Source organism: Schistocerca piceifrons, chromosome 3 (genome assembly GCF_021461385.2).
Source record: "Schistocerca piceifrons isolate TAMUIC-IGC-003096 chromosome 3, iqSchPice1.1, whole genome shotgun sequence".
In the NCBI taxonomy this organism is placed as follows: domain Eukaryota; kingdom Metazoa; phylum Arthropoda; class Insecta; order Orthoptera; family Acrididae; genus Schistocerca; species Schistocerca piceifrons.
The window spans coordinates 372902078-372914360 of record NC_060140.1 but is presented as its reverse complement, the minus strand read 5'-3'; the positions used below and the strand labels follow the sequence as shown (position 1 = coordinate 372914360).

Genomic DNA, 12283 nt, shown 5'->3' with positions numbered 1-12283 from the left:
ACTCTAGAACAACCTCTCGCCCTTTCAACTTATTCAGGTACTATCTCCTTAATTTCCTACCATTTTGCAATTTATTCAGTTTTAATCCATAGGCCATTACCAAAAAGTCTGCATCGGACACTAGAGATGTCTTGCAGTTTCTTCTTTCATGATTCTTAAATCAAGTGTTAGCAAATATTAAATTATGCTCTATGTATAATTGTACAAGGTGGTTTCCCCTTTCATTCCCCTACTCCATATTCACCAACAAATTTTCTTTCTCTTCCTTTTCCTATTATAGAATTCCAGTTCCACACCACCCGTACATTTTTGTCTCCTTAACTACCTAAATCATTTCTTTACCTTATATATTTCTTCCATCTCTTCATTATATGTGGAGTTAGTTGGCATACGAACTTGCAGTACTGCCATGATCTTACTGTCTTATCTCGCCTACAATAATGTGCTGTTCATAGTAGCCTACCCACACACCTATTTTCTTATTCATTATTAAACCTACTCCCACATAACCCCTATTTGATTTTGAACTTATAACCTTTATTCACCTGACTATAAGTACTGTTCTTCCTACCACAAAACCTCAAATTCCCAGTATATCAAAATTCAACCTAGCCATTTCCCTTTGTAAATTTTTGAACCTACCTGCTCCATTAAAGGATCTAATATTTCACACTACAATCCATGGAACATTGGTTTTGTTACTCCTAATGACGACATCCTACCGAGTACACCTGCACAAGGGATGAGAATGGGGGACTATTTTAGCCAAGTGGATGCAAACATTTTAACCACAGAGTAGAGCTGCATGCTTTAGGAAAAACTTATGGCTGCAGCTTCCCCTTGCTTTCATCCGTTTGCAGCACCAGCACAACAAGGCTATTATGGTTGATTTTACACGTCTGGATCAGTCGATCATCCAGACTGTTGCCCCTGCAACTACTGACAAGACTGCTGGCCCCCCTTAAGCAACCATATTTTTCTCAACAGATACCTTTCCATTGTGGTTGCACCTACAGTAGGGTTATCTGTGTTGCTGGGGAAAGCAAACCACTCAACCAACAGCAAGGTCCATCGTTCATGTTCACCTACAATATCTAAAACAAAAAATTACCCCTATTATTCTATTTATTGTAAAACAAACTTAAATGAATCAAGATTTTTCTTCTTGCTAGAGATGCAGCACTGAGAAAGTAATGTTGTAAATATTTTATATACGGGAGTTACCATGGTTTCCTAGACACTTTAAAGCGTAAGGAATTGAAGAAGAAAGGAAAAGGAGGAGGAATTCCCATGGGCCAGTAGCAGTAGGTGTTTTTATTGTCCCTAGGAATACTAGATGGAAGGGGGGAGTGAGGAAGGAGATAACAGTGTTGGAGATTTTTAGCTCAAAAGTATTTCTTTTAACGCTGAAGTTAACCTCAGTCAGATAACAAAATCTTCAGTGGCTAAACTGATGAGTCATTTTCAATAGCGAATTCTGAGCCAAAAACTGTGTAAAAATATGTAGGGACTCAACATTTTCATTAAGCTCCTACCATGATACTGAAAACAAATATGCTTTATGTATTCAGTGTAAGGCTTTCATGTGGTTGCAAAGAAGGTCAAAGCTGCACACAAAATTTCACCAATGAGTTAACACTGTGTGATCAAACAAACTTAAGCAAAAAGTTGGCAGCACCACAGCATTTAGTTTGACCCTCACAGTGCTTTACTCCTGTTGGAGGTGTTTTACCATTTAAAGCCCGTATTCTGAAGAGAACTAAACACTTTGGTGTTGACTCACAGAGACTAAACCAATACCTATTCAGGACACTAATTTCCTCCCTTTGCAAATCACGAGACGTACCTAACACTTACTGCAGTATGTCAGGGCAGTAGCCCGAACATATGTAGATTTTTATCATCACATGAGATCAAATACCATAAGTCATGCTAAAAAGTTTTACTAATTGACTACCTCAAATAGAAGTTGAGCTTGGGGAACTTGTCCATGATGAACATGTGATCATTTTATTTAAGTGCACCTACTCACTATGAAGAGCTAAATATTACCTATTGATAAGATGTTACAGCAATCTATTTGGTAGAAATAGTCTGTCGAAGAACAGAAAGGCTACTTAATTCCAAATAGAACTGTCTGGATACAGGGTCCCATAATTTTGAAGGCTTTCTTTCACAGATAAGCGGTAATAAAATGTTATGCTGGATGTCAAAGAGGTTCTAGTTACTGCTCTTATAAAAACAGACACACATAACAAAAAAAAAAAATTGAAGCAGAATGAAACATCATATTCTGGGTCTAGTGCAGCAGGGGATACAACCCGTCGGCTTTGGACAATGACGTCACAAGTCGCCAGATAGTAGTTTACCATTTTCGCTTTTGCTGTTATGTTTCAGTTTCGTTTTTTTTACTGATTGCTTAATAAAGTGGATCTGTTTATTCTATCTCTTGAGATTTTTTTTTTTAAAAGCCAAAAAACACTTATCAGCCACTGAAGGGAGCTACAACACTAAGAAGAATCGCTTCGCGATTGGCGACTTGTGACGTCAATGTCCAAAGCCGACGGGTTGTATCCCCTGCTGCACTAGTCCCCATATTCTTCAGCATTTCCATGGGGTGGTCCTACTAGTAGTAATGTAATAAATGTGTGTGCACACAGAAAGAACAGAACCTCATGATCTCAACAAGTCAGAAGGCAAGCACACTGAGTCACCACTTGCTCCCAATTTCTTTCATGGGACACGGACACATGTTCACGAACCTGGAGGGAGTGCAAGGGATATTAACAGCATGTTCGTGGTAGCCTATAGGAGTCACCAGCAAAGGTCCTTAACATGTGCTGTGATGCAGCGCAAAACTATTACATAGGTCATCTAGTGCAAACTGTGTATAATAAAAACAATATTGTACAACAGGGACTAGCTGAAAGAGGCAATGCAGTTTTTAAGAAAATGAGCTCATACTCGGGAGATGAAATACATATACACAAAACAAATGAAAATATGACTTTCAATAAAAACATATAATATGTATTATCTCCTAATTGTAGTGACAAATGCGCGTCACTTCATTTAAGCTACAAAATCAGTTGCAACCTACGGTTCAAAAAATAAACATTAAAGGAAATTTAACCTCTATTAATGTGAAGTTGTCAAAAATGTGAATTTGATTTTGAGCAGAAATGACTTCTTTCCTCAGTCACCGACCTAAAAAAAAGTTTGTCTCATATTCTCGGATCATTCCCGTAATACACGATTAGTGATCAATAATCTCACGATCAATTACACCGTGTCGTTCACAAAACCTGATCTTCATAGTCTCAGTCACTTTTCGTCGCCAAAACGAAAAAGTACAACTCCTGCACCGATTCTAATAATTTCCACAGCAGAAAGACCATTGTCATTTAATTTTCTAACGCAAACGTCATCCACAAAGCACCATTCAAAATTGCCTTCATTTTTATCCATAATACTAAACAAAAATATCGGCAACACCTCGGGTAATATTTATTTTTTTGTCACTTTTAAATAAATAAACCATTTATAATGTAAACAAACGTCAATACTAGGTCACCCTACTAGCACTGATTGTATACTTCCCCCATTCTTTGCCACGACAGAAGCCATGAGAACCTCAGTAATTGTATATACTTAAAAAGAAACAAACGAACTAATCCACGCAGAAACGACAAATTTATGCTCTACTTTTTACCATTAAATAATTCCAATCGTATAATATCAATTCTGATACCCATCAAATAAGAAAAACAAGATAACACTGATTAAAATGCATAAAGGTATCCCCCGGACTATGGCTTGCATGTTGCAATGTATGCTCTCGCGTCAGTAGCTTAATTAAACAACGATACCATAGGACATAAAAATTGTAATTTCACATCGCTTCACGAATCGACGTATTCACACCCCATAAAAACAAATTGTTTTCGCTGGAAGTAGGGGTCCTCCCCGGTCGGTCGTTTTTTGTTCGTAATTCCACTACGCAATTTCGAACCAAGTATTTCAACGAACGTGAAGATTTAACAAATTTCATACACAAGCTGCTAAAAACAATACTTACAGTTCGCCTAAACACGAATTATTGTTTACTCATAACGAACATCACATTTTATCACCGACCATTGTGGCGCCAACCACACTCCATTCCCAACCTTATTACAAGGAAGACATACCAGTTCAGTATCCTCAAAGATGTTCAGTTAAAAACAGCTTCTTGTGCGCTTCCCACATGCAATGAAAATTACCATTACTGCCTAAACGGCAGGTCACAGGTGGCAAATAGTGAACATTCCGTCAGATATGGTGGACAGCTGCGATACAGAATAAGCAGTCCCAGACCAAGGCAAAACAAAACCAGGTCCACTCTGAGTCTGTCTTGTAGCAAGTGGCAAAGTAGTCAGCGTCTGTTCACCAGTAGTGCAGCTGAAATGTATATTCTGGAACTAATCCTTCCTATCTTATAACCCAGAGTTCACTCAATGACTCTATTCAGTCCCACGCGACTACAGGTAAAACCATCGTGGAGCATTTTGATAATCACAGTATTACTCCAGGTGTTCAATCTACCGCCAGTATTACTGGTAGACCTACAACTGGTTTTTCGATTTCTAGGGTGGCCATATTAAAATGCATTGTGATTCAGTAGACGAAATCAGAGTCCACTGGTCAAATTAAAACCAAAATAAACACTTTTTTTGCAACGCTTAAGATACAAACACTTTTGCAACCAAGTGAACTTAATAAATTGAAACATACATTAAAAGACCAGAAGGTTCAAATTTTGGAACTTCAAGAAACACGAATGATGGACAATAACATGATGGATTTCGGCGGATATCGTCTTTTAAAAGTACAACTCTTAAAAGTATAGTTAATAATACACAACATCTGGGAGCTGCTTTTTCAGTCTCCAAAAATATTTTAAATTCAATAACGGAGGTAAAACCCATTAATGACAATTTCTCTTAAATGTGCGTATAAAGCATACACTTTAATAAATGACCATATGGCAGTCAATGAGGAAAACCGTAAGAAACACAAAGAACTTAAAGAAGCTTGGAAAACTTTAGAAAGCATTATCCTGAAAATTCCCTCGAACCATGTTAAAATTTTAATAACTGGTTTTAAAGAGAAAAAATTAAAGAAAACGGTGGATGGATTTCCTCCCCATAAATTGACAAACAAAAATGGCTAAGGACTTGTTGAAATTTGCAAAAATTATAAGTTATAACCTTAAAATCATTCCAACACATTTTAGAAAGAACCCCTCTAAACAAAGAACTTGGCGGGCACCCAATAATTTTATTGGGGATTTTAAGATCGATCGTGTTGCAATTTCATACCTTAACTACAAATAAATTTTAACTGTCCAAGTTAGGAAATGGGCTAATACTCATTTTGGCCATTATTTAAGGCGAATAAATGTAAAACTTCAACCTAAAAAGCTCTTCAAAACAAAGAAAGTTATCCCAAAATTTGACACTGCTAAAACAACCCCAACTCTAATAAACGAACTTGACAAAAAGCAATCCAAAGCCTGAAAGAAAAGTTCATCAAAACAGCACAAAATTTAATGCCCCTTTGAAAGAAACAGAAACACCCTTGTTGGAACGCGGATTGTAAAAGAGCAGTTAAGTCTAGGCATAGGCATTCGAAACTGGAATAGTAACAAAACTGAAAATATGTACTGTAAGAAAAGAAATATCTAAATTAGTCCGGCAGACTGAAAGAAACTACGAAAATGCTCAATTATTAGAAATCGAAAAAGACTTCCAAAAGTACAATACAAGAAACTTCTATAAAATATTCAAAATAAAACTAACTGGTTAACAACCTCAAAGACTTTGTTTCAAAAATGAAAATAGCAGTTTGGCTCTTAACAACCAGGAAAATTGTAAAGTACTTGCAAATTATTTTGAAAAACTATTAAACTGTTCAGAACCAGTCAATAAATTCCAACCACAGCAGACTTATAACATCAACCCTAACTCTAAGGAACTTAGAGAAATCGAAATAACTAAGCGAATTAAGAGACTTAAAAACAATAAAGCATTTGGAGAAGAAGAACTATTTAGATCAGCTGACCCTAACACCATAAAAGAGATCACTCAACTAATAGGACGTACCTGGAAAACTGAGAAAATACCAGAGGACTGAAAAACTGCCCTAATTCATCCATTGAATAAAGAATTTTAATAATTACTGGTTACATGCAAAATTCTCTTGCAATGTTTACTTGATTCATACCAAGAACGGTTAGAACCTAAACTTAGTAAATACCAAGCAGACTTTAAACCAAACAGATCCTGTCCAGAACAAATTCTTAATTTAAAACTAATCCTTAGGCACCAAAGGATTCCTAGTAACGATATTGTATGTACATTCGTGGATTTTAAAAAGAGTACAACTCAGTTGATTGTGGATCTCTTTTTCAAATTTTAAAGGAACAAGAGCTGGATAAAAAATTTCTAACAATGATTAAGGAAATGTTAACCGACACTAGCTCTAAAATTAAATTCATGGGAAAAATTTCTGAACCATTTGATTTAAAGACTGGTGTTAGACAGGGACATGGACTCTCCCCATTACTGTTAAACTGTGTTTTGGAAAAAGGTAATTAAAAATGGCGAGAGAAAAAGTCGAGTCAAAATATAGATCAATCAATCAAGTTAGGTAGAAGTATTATTAGAGTAGATTGCCTCGCCTTTGCAGTTGATCTGGCAATTTTAACTAGGGATATTACCACAGCTCAAAAACAAATTGAAATTCTTAAAGAAATTGCGAAAAAAGTAGGACTACAAATATCATTCGAAAAATCGGAATGAGTAACACTCAACAACAAGCACCAACGTTTTTGAACACGAAATATGGACAAATAAAAAAGGTTCCTCGGTTTAAACATTTGGGGGAAATCATAGAAGAAAACGGTCTGGAAAAAGCTGAAACGAAGTTCGCTGTCAAAAAATGGGAATTTGCATTCAGATTAACACAAAATATTTGTAACAAAAAAATCACTTTCTAAATTCAGTAAACTTCGGCATTACAGTACTGTAATCAAACCTGAATGTCTTTATGGAGCAGAAACTTTAATTTTAAATAGAAAGAGGGATACTGAAGAAATTCGAAACAAAGAAAGAAATATTATTAGGAAAATATTAGGCCCAAAAATTACTGATGGAGAAACTTATAGGCTGAGAAGTAATCGGGAAATGGAAGAATACGCAGACATACATGGTGACATGAGAAAATGAAGACTTAAATTTTATGGGCGCATTAAAAGAATGCCACCCACTAAGTTGACAAAACAAATATGAAAACAGAAGTGAGGTCAAAACTGAGCCAATTAAATAGATCGCTGCGATTAGGGAGGATCTTAAAGTATCCGGCATAACTGAGGCAGACATTAGAGATAGAAAACCATTCAGACAAAAGATACGTGAGTGGGAAGTTGGTCAGAGGGAAATTAGAAAGCAGACTGGAACACTGTGGTCTGATAAAAGAACAGACTTCATTCTGAAAGGGTGAAACAAATTTGGACACAAAGGATGGCCAACCATCAAAATCGACATTTACTAATTGTGCCTCACGTGGTCCTAATGGGCCCATATGTGAATAATAAATAAATAATTATATGGACCACTTGTGCGGAGCAACAGGTCTTAACAGTGTATGGTGGGTAATAGCACACGACATTTAATGATGCTACTCATTTAGTTAATGTAATCTCAAATTGACAGTCTTGAGCAGAAACCAGTCGTTGCAGTAGTCTTCATGATAATGACTCGATAATTACGCTATGTCTAAATACATACAAATGACACTAGCAAGTTGGGTTTAGTAAGAGGCAAGACTTGGTCCAGTAGGACCATTCGTGTGGTACTGTTTCTCCTCTTTACCAACTGATAAAAGAATTAGCACGTATTAAATACTGTAACAGCAGGTGAGTGGTCTCTGTTAGTCAGATACTCCATGTATGCAAATCATTTAGTTCCTAGTGAGCTTGAACAACTGTCTGCAATTACTCCATGTGATTTCTTTGTCTGCTGCCAGCTCTCCAAAGGCAATGCAGTGTGCCACAATGCTGCACATGTTTCAAAACCAACTCACCCACTACATGTCTTCTTCCTTGAATTCAACTAAACATTCAGCAAGCCATTTAATATCTAATTGTGTTTCCTAACAAACTTTAATTAATAGTCACTAGCTAATACCTCTGGACACATCTACCTTAGGTGTTGCTAGATGTTTCCTTGGGAATTGCAGTCGAGAAGAATGTTTCCTGCTGCACAGTTTTTCTGGGAAAAGGCATTCTTGGCAGAGAGGTGTGTGAGAGACATAACTACTGTTTATTGCTGTATGTGGCCTGCGATGCTGTGTGCTCCGGCTGATGCATTGCTGCTGTGATGTTAGCCCATTTGCTACAGTAGATGAATGGCACACACCAAAAAAGAGTCTGTGCATTGCCATACAGTTTGCCCCCTGCAAGATAGGGACAGCTGGCTGACAGACATGGTGGCCAAATCCTGCATTGATCAGCACTCTGTGGCAGGAGGCAGTTTGGTGGCATTGAGAAGAGACCAGTTGTTATGGCAGATGTTAAGGGGGATCATATATGGGAACCCCTGGGAGATTCACCTTGCGGGCTAAGCATGTGGTCTACTGCCCACTGCACTACCAATAAAGGCTGCAGGGCATGTGGTGGCATACTGGAGTCGGGGCAGGTCGTACAATGTGGGTGACCCACTGTGCATCCCACAGTGGTGGTAAAGTGCATGCCATTGTGTGGCAGCACCACATGTTTCTGCTGTTGTAGTCCCTTGCCAGGAACGTGGGTCACACATTGCCATGTTGGCATGGACTACTGTTGTGGTGTCATTGATCTACGCTTGTGTCAGGCACAAGCTTGGCAGAGCAGGTGTCATGCGTGGCTCTGCTGAGGTAGCTGGTGGTGGAAGTGACAGCACAGCCCTCGCAACAGGCATCACGGATATCTCTGATGAGGTAGGCGGTAGCGGATGTGGCAGCAATGCCCCTGTGGCTAAACCACGTGTGACTCTCCCGAGCCATGCAGTGGTGGGAATGGTAGCACTGCCCCCAACGTGGGGTCCCACGTGTTGCCTGCTAAGTCAGTGGCAGCAGCTGATTTTTCACTTGCAGCCTCCACTGGTAGCTTGATCTCAACATGATGCTGTGCACATGTGCCTGAAGATTGAGCATGTATGCCAGCTTTAGATGGTCGATGGAGACCAGGCGTGGACTGACTGAGGTACTGCAGGCAGAATGGCGGCTGGTTGGTGTCACCTCAGAGTGTAGCGCATGTACATGTACAGAAGTCCTTGTGTGTGAATTACTTGTGCTCACCATGGTGGCATGGGTGTGCTGGGCAGTCGTGGAGCTATCGAATGAAGGCTGGAACACAGGTGGTGGTTGGCAGGGCTTGGCACTCGATGAGGTCTCGTGGAATGATGAGAGGTTGCTCGTAGATGACTCCGATGGTAGACACACCGAAGTCAGCCTCACAGGCCACATGCAAACATAGGAGAACTAGTGGCAGAGCGGTAGACCAGGTTGTGGTGTGCCATGTTGAGGCACCTTTGAATGTCCTGTGAAATCTTTCCATGATGCTGTTAGTGGCACTGGTTGTGAAATGTGCAAGTGTGCTGCATATTTCAGCCAGTATTTTAAATAGGCCTGATGTGAACTGTCATCTGTGGTCCACTGTTATGTGGCAAGGGCACACAAAACATGAGATCCAAGTGTCCATGAAAGCCACAGTTATCATATCAGCTGTGATGTTGGGCAGAGGTATGATCCCTGGCCACAGGCTGAACCTGTTGATGACATTGAGTATGTGTCTGTGGCCGTTTGATGAAGGGAGGGATCCAGTGAGGTCATTATGTACATGAGTAAAGTGGTGGTTGACTGAGGGAAAGGAACAATGGGACTGTGGATGTGGTGACTTACTTTGGTATACTGGCAAGGGAGACAAGATCATACCCAAATGGTGTAGCCCTGTTGTACACTGGGCATACAAGGGCCGTGGGTGCCCAAACATGGGTGTGAGACAGGCTATGGAGGTGCTCAAAAGCTGAATGGGGGAAATTGAGAGGCAGGTACTGACATATGCACTCTGTGGGGCCATCTGGACCGTTGGGACTCATGCAGAAGTAGCACAAGTACAATGGCAAGTAGCATAATGCTGCATAGGGAACTGTGTATGATCACAGGTTGGGGTCGATGTGTTGCTGCATAGCCTTCGTAGTTCTGGATCAGCTGCCTGAGAAACTGTCAGGGCAGCATTATTGAGAGGGTCTGTAGTGGCACAGGAGTGACTAGAACAATCGGCGACAATGTTGTCAATGTCTGTCATGTGTTGTATGTTGATTGTAAATTGTGTGATGTATTCCTGCTGGTGGAACTGCTGAAGGAAAATCTGGTTGCTTTCTTTTTGGCAGAAAAATATGGTGAGGGGTAGGTGGTCAGAGAAAACTGTAAAGGGGATCTTTTAATGGAGGGGTGGAAACACTTTATCACCTCATGCGTTGCAAGAAGCTTGCAGTCATATGTGGTGTAATGCTGTTGCACCTGAGACAGCCTTGCTGAGAAAAATGACATTGGCTGGTGCTGGCAAGAGTCTTTGATATGTTGCTGAAGGACAGCCCCTATGGCAGATTGGTTGGTGACCATAACAATCATCAAGAGGCAGGTGGGTGGGAGTGGACCAGAAGGGCAGCATTGAAGAGGTCTTGTTTTGTTAACCTGAAGCTATCAGTCATTTGCACTGTCCAGGGTTTGGGTCTATAGCCTTTAGTGCAGTCAACCTGGAGAGCAGTAATGAGCACTGCTTGTACACTAGCCACTTTCCGTAGCTGACATTCAAAAAAAATTGCCATTCTGAGGAATCTTTGGAGTTCTTTACATGTTTTGGAGCGAGGGAAATTGGCAGTCACACAATTCTTTTCATAGAGAGGGTGGGAGCTGGCTGGAGATATTCTATACCCTGGGAAGTTGATCTCCATAACAACAAAAATGCACTTTTCCTTTGGAGGTGAGGGAAAACCTCCTAGAGGTGATGGCAATGCTCCACTAGGTTGCACAAGTAGATGAGGACATCATCCAGGTATACAAAGCAACCCCAAAGACCACATAGGACATTATCATGGGAACGCTGCCAGATCTGCATGGTGTTGTGGAGTCCAAAAGGTATATTTTAAATAGATAAAATGGCGTGATTAACACAGAAGTAAAACTGCATAATGGTCGGGAACTGTCCTGGCATTGAGGGCGCAAAAGATGCCATGTGGTTGCCAAATCCCATCTTTCTTTGGAATGAGGTGCAAGGCAGAGGCCCATGGGCTCTCTGACAGGTGTGACACCCAGGCTGCCTCGATTTTGGCCTTTGCGGCCCATTGCGTGACCATTTTGAGGGGGCTGGGGTGACAGGAAACCAGGGTGCCTGGAGTTGGCTTGGGCTGAACTCGAAGGAAGGGGTTAGCTGAGGTCAGAATCATTCTCAGTATGATCCATGACACTATGCTCATAGGGTGCTGGCTGGATGGAGCATAGAATTACGCCATATGCAGGGTGGAGAGTGGTGGCAGTGGTTGGATGGGGTAAAAGGTGATGTTAATAGTCAGTCCACAGGTCAGTAGTGTGGGAACCACACTGTGGATCCAAAGAACTGCTCTGATCTATCTAAGTGTGGCATGGGAATGGACTGGATGGAATGGTCCAGGACATACAAAATTCACATCTACTGTGTATATGTCACAAATAATATTTTTATTCAATGAAAGAAGAGAAAACAATAAGCCAATTACAATTATCAAATAGATGTGATCATCTGCACTTTGGACTAAACAGTAAGAAACAAAAAGCTAGCACTGTGCATGGAGAGAACACAGGTGCACTGATACACAATTTAAAATTTTACAAGTTATGAGTCCACAAGTAATGCAGTGAAACTAACAATATGTCTAATACTAAGAAACACATCATTTGTTACTAATAATGTGGACCAATTGTATGGGGCAACAGGTCCTAACAATGTCTGGTAAAAATAGATGACTTTTGATGATGCTACTCAAGAAGTTAATTTAACCTTAAATTTAAGATAGTCTTGAGAGGAAACCTCATGTTGTTGTTGCTCAACTACTCTACAAATGTTCAGAGGCAACAGCTCTGTCCAGTGGACAGTGCTCATGATAATGGCTTGTTTATTACACTATGTCTACATATATAGAAATTCATGACATTGACACTAGCA

At 40.0% G+C, this 12283-nt stretch overlaps 1 protein-coding gene across 1 annotated transcript in view; it reads right to left on the bottom strand.

Moving 5' to 3' along the window:
- Positions 1-4186, bottom strand: part of LOC124789867 — a 33346-nt gene extending 29160 nt beyond the window's left edge. The window contains exon 1 of the mRNA XM_047257379.1: positions 4079-4186. The gene's annotated coding sequence lies outside the window, so the exon portion shown is untranslated. The remainder of the gene's footprint in view (positions 1-4078) is intronic.
- Positions 4187-12283: the final 8097 nt, after the last annotated feature.